At 48.2% G+C, this 5,385-nt stretch overlaps 1 pseudogene; it reads right to left on the reverse strand.

Moving 5' to 3' along the window:
* Positions 1 to 3,927: 3,927 nt before the first annotated feature.
* On the reverse strand, positions 3,928 to 4,843 carry LOC147655593 (endogenous retrovirus group K member 9 Gag polyprotein-like; annotated as a pseudogene).
* Positions 4,844 to 5,385: the final 542 nt, after the last annotated feature.

Raw genomic sequence — 5,385 nt, forward strand, 5'->3', positions numbered from 1 at the left:
TGCAAGAAAACAAGAAACTGACAAACAACACCTGCAAGACTGTCTTCTATCTCTGGGGATTGTTTTAATTCCTCCTCATGATTTCCCAGGCCACTTTCTCAGGCGAGACTGAGAAGGTTATGTGGCCTGCTATTCCACAGGCACTGTGCTCCCTGCTTCATAGTTAGCATCCATAATTCCCCCTTTTTTAAAAAAATTAAAAAGCAGTGTTTGTAATCTCCTTCTGGGCCCTTGCAGGAAAAAGAGCAAACAGCACAAGAGGTCTCCTTTCACTTGTCAACAGAACTTTGAATGGACACTGATTTAGAACGATCAGGGAGATTTTCTGGCCTATGTTACTGAATTCTTGATGTCTAAGGATCGTTTTCCTTGCAAGGACCTGATGGTTGACTCTAATACAACTAGTTCAGTGAACTAACACACACAGCAAATAAAACATCATTAGTCTGCTCAAAATCGACAGTCTAACTTGTCGACAGGGAAGAATGCTCACTCTCTGCTTGTAGAAGGACTATCTGAATGATGATCAGTATCTTGATCATGATCCAAGGGTTGCCTGTTGGCTGCTTTCTGTTCTTGGTGTCGCAGATCAGGGCGAACACACCTCACAGGTATCCACTGTATCCCACCCAGGTATCCTGTATCTGTGGAAACATATGCATACCCACCACCCCAAGTGATGAGCTCACACAGGCCTTGCCACTTGTTAGTGGTTAGGTCTCTCGCCCAAACTTTCTCTCAAGGTAGGTGCATCTTGCCTGAGGACTGCAACGAAAGAAAATTATTCAAAATGACAGGATTATCAGAATTCTTTTGCACTGTGAGATGATTGATTGTATATAGAGCTTTCTCCAACTGACTGTGTGGAGTTTCTCCAACCATTCCCGTTTTTTGTTTTCTAGAACACGCTTTAGGGTACACGCGTTCAACAACAGCTTGCCCAGTGGGAGAGCATGGGATACCGAATTTGTGCGAAACTCCCCACAACTGTAAAAACTGTTGTGTCTTCTGTGAGGTGTAGGCAGGACCATTGTCTGTTTTCACAGAAGAAGGTATGCCTAAGACCAAAATGCAATTTTCCAGTGGGCAATGATATCACGACCTTTTTCCCCGGTGTGAGCAGATGCCCACATAGCAGATGTCAACAGACACATGCACATACTTAAGTCTACCAAATTCAGCAATGTGAGTAATGTCTGTCTGCCAAAGCTGCAAGGCCTTTAACCCTCTGGGGTTCACCCCCACTGGTAAAGGTGCAGCAAGTCCATGACAGTCAGCGCAAGAACTGACAATGTCACAAGCCTCAGTTGGTGTTAAGTGAAATTGCTTTTGCAAAGTATGTGCACTTTGATGGAAAAAATCATGTGATGCCTTAGCTTGTGCAATTTTGTCAGGCTGAAGTGCTATCCATGCAGGGTTAGCTAACCTATCAGCCCTGGCATTACCTTCTGCTATGAAACCTGGTAAATTGGTATGAGTCCAAATATGCAGGATATAATATGGGTGAACTTGGGCTTGGATTACACACCACAAAGATTTCAGCAACCAAAACAGATGCTCGTTATCAAACTTCTTTCAAAAGTATACAATCTAAATACTTGATCTGCTACATAAGCAGAATCAGTAACTAAATTCAGTGGCACCTGAGAGAACTGCTGGAATGCCATGGTTGCAGCCCTTAGTTTGACTAATTGGGCTGAGCCTGACTCGTGGCCTTCCAGCACTTGCCACTCAGATTCATCCTTCCACGTAACAATGGCCTTCCCTGTTCTTCCTGAACTGCCAGTGAAAATGGTGGGTCCTTGCACTGGCACCCGACTACTTTTTTGCTGAAAGGACAATTCAGCTGACTTTGCCAGCTGCAATAATTTGTGGCTGGGCTGATGATAAGCAATCTGCCCTGTAAAGTTTTGCAGTGCACTCTGTAAGGAGGCACTGCTGGTCAGACTCCATTCAAATTCCTCCCGCCGTATTGGGAGGACAATTTTTCCAGGGTCAGCTGCCATTAACTGCAAACACTGCTGATGACATTGAATTATCAATTGAGCAACCAATTCAAAAAACGTAGGGGCTATCCTTTTCGGCTGATGGGGCAGAAAGACCCATTCCAAAATCTGCAGAGGATCAGACAATTGTTCACTCCATTGGCCAATGATACCTGTAGGATGAGACTCTGGACAAGTAATAAAAACAGTGATATCAATGGATGGATCCACCCAGTAAACCTGCCGAGCAGAGACAGCCTGTTGAACATCTTCCAGCACTTGCTGCACTTCAGGAGTCAGCTCCTGAGGCGAATTCAGATCAGAGTCCCCCTTCAAAAGATTGAACAATGGGGACAGTTGTGCCGTGGTCACCCACAAGTAAGGATGCAACCATGTGATGATACCCATCAATTTCTGGGCATCATTCAGAGTCTTGACAGAATCCATGAATTGCACCTCCTGATGGCAAATGATTTAATCTAAGATTTTGTCTCCTAAGTATTTCCAAGGAGGATGCTGTTGAACTTTCTCCGGAGCCACTTGCAGGCCATAAGAACGCAGGGCTTCGAACAGCTGGGGCTGTATCCTCAGTAGTTCAGCCTGGATGGATGCTGCCACCAGGATGTCATCCATGTAATGATAGCAATATGCTTCATGGAACTGCTCACGGACTCCGGATAAGGCCTGAGATACATACCATTGAAAAATAGTCAGGGCTGTTCTTGCAGCCCTGTGGCAAAACCTTCCATTGATACCTCTGTACAGGTTCAGCACTGTTAATTGTAGGTACTGTGAAAGCAAACTTGTGCTTGTCATCATGATGAAAAGGAATTGTAAAAAAGCAATCCTTTAAATCAAGGATCAGAATTTTCGGTCCCATAGGAAGCATGGTAGGTGAGAGCATGCCAGGCTGCAGCACTCCCATGCTTTCCATGACTGCATTGATCTTCCGGAGATCCTGCAACAATCTCCACTTCCCAGATTTCTTCCTGACCACAGGACTGTTCCAGGGACTAGTGGAAGGCTCAATGTGTTCCTGCTGCAACTGTTCTTGGACTAATTCACGAAGGGCAACTAACTTCTCTTTTGCCAGGGGCCACTGGTTTTCCCAGATGAGTTTGGTCACCAGCCACTGTAAAGGCAGCGTGGAAAGTGTGTGCCCTTTGCCACAGTGGCCCCCATCAAAAATGCATCCCAATCCACACCCTCCATGCTGCCAAAACATCCCACCCCCAGAGGTTAAGTGGGGCTGCAGTGACATAAGGCCGGACTGTAGCTGTTTGCCCTTCTGGGTTTTTGATCAGCACAGACCATTGGCTCACAAATGTCTGCACAGTACCTCCCAGTCCCTCAATGGCCGAATCCACAGAAGTCAAGGGCCAGGACGGAGGCCACACAGAAGGAGACGACTGTCACGTCTGCCCCGGTGTCAATGAGACCTCAAAGCTGGATTTGAGGTGGGCTGGCAGTTGGCAGACTCAGGGTACATGTCATTTGAGGTCGCTGAGTGGAAATGCAGGCAGACCACAGAAACTGGGGCAGTCTAGTAGATCCAAAGCCACCATCCCCGTGAGTCCAGTCAACAATGTCCTAGGGACATAGGACTTAAAAGGCACAAGTTGAGCAATCCAAGTCTTTTCAGGGAGTAAACGGGGGGGAAGGAGTAGAAACCAGGGCACAAATTTGTCCCATAAAATCAGCATCAATGACTCCTAGATGCACAAAGATCCCCTGTAGGGTCACACTAGGTCTTCCCACAAGCAGTGCATTCAACCCTTGACCCAGAGGACCAAAAGCATCCAGGGGAACCTTATAAATGTGACTAGAATCTAATGTAACTGTTGTCATGGTGTATACATCCACTCCGGCAGCCCCTTGGGTGCTGTCACTAAGCTGGCTGAGTAGGCCTGTGGAGGGGCTGTACCCTCATTTGTGTCAGAGCTCAGTTCCCCTGTGCGCTCTTGTGCACATTTCTCAAATCCATCAAAAGCTGACCATTGGCATAGTATCTAGATTTACATTGATCTGCAAAATGACCTGGCTTGTGACATTGGCACACAACAACTTTCCCTTTCCTTTTTTATTCTGCTGCACTTGTCGAGCCTTACCCTGAGCATCCTTTTGCTTCCGGGTACCACCCTGGCAGCCTGGTTGTTTTAATGTTAGAGCAGCAGCCAGAGCAGACATTTTGTGCCCCACAGAGCCCACTTTGGCACAGGCTCGGAGCATCTCTGGTATTGAGGGGTCTCCTGGAAGAGCCTCTATGATCTTCCTACAATCCTCATTAGCATTATCCCTTGCTGGTTATTTACACAAGAGCTGTATTATCTTCAGCTTGTTTCTCCAAGGCTGCTGCAATTTTCTCAACAAATGGCAAGGGTTCCTTTAAACCTTGAGTGATTGTCACATATTGTGCCCTGGGAGAATCTGTTTCTATAGTCTTCTGCAATGCTCCAATACCAAATTTTTGCCCTTGCTCAAGGACTCTAGGGTCCCAATGGGCCTGGAGATCAGGATTGGAATACTCGCCCACTCCTGTAAGGGCCTCTAATCTGACCCCACGTCTGGGATCGTGCGCAGGCAGACACGTATTCTCGTCTGCAGCCCTCTGAGCCATCTGCCTCCAATTATCTTCAAAAACTTTAAATTGCACAGGCCTAAATAATACTTGAGCCAGGTGTCTAATATCAAACAGAGCAAGCAGATCAGTGTCTATCACCCTGATGATCTGCATAACCTCAGGAGATCCGAGCTCATATTGTGCTACCTTACTCTGTATATCCTGTACTACCTTCCATGCCATCACATCATGCCTGTCAGTCTGTCCTGTCTGTATTCAGGGCAGCCTTAAACACAGGGAAGGCTTGGCCAGCCCCCTGCGGTGTGTCTTCAACTTCCTGATCCATCTGGACCCAGTCATCAGAAGCCGAAGTGGCTTCCGGTCCTCCCTCCGTCTCCCCCACCCCAGCACCCACGGTGTCAAAAATTCCGGTCCTGGGTGTTCCCAGCCTCTCAAGTAACTCCCATTCCCCCATTTCCAAAGCTCGCTGTTTCACCCCAAAATGCCCTGGATCGGACACACGGCCACTAGATGGGGTGGGAATGTCCTGAGATGGTTCCGGGGTGGGCTCGTAGCTGGGCCATTCCAGGCACCAGAAGAGGTGGGCGGGCTGGCTGCTTCGGGCGGTGTGGACTGTCGCTCGGAAACCAAAGCAGGCATGACATCAGGACAGCAGCAGCAGGCCCGGAAAAGAGGCAGTGCCGGCACAGGTGTGGGCCCCGTGGAGGGCGCTGGGTGGGAAAAATGCATGTCTCCCCCTGCCACACCAGTGGGCTGCGGTGGGGGCGTCCGTGCTGCCCTAGCAGCACAGGAAAAAGGGACGCAGAGGGGGCAGGGGGG

This window comes from Cyanistes caeruleus, chromosome 1, assembly GCF_971803275.1.
Source record: "Cyanistes caeruleus chromosome 1, bCyaCae1.hap1.1, whole genome shotgun sequence".
Taxonomy (NCBI): domain Eukaryota; kingdom Metazoa; phylum Chordata; class Aves; order Passeriformes; family Paridae; genus Cyanistes; species Cyanistes caeruleus.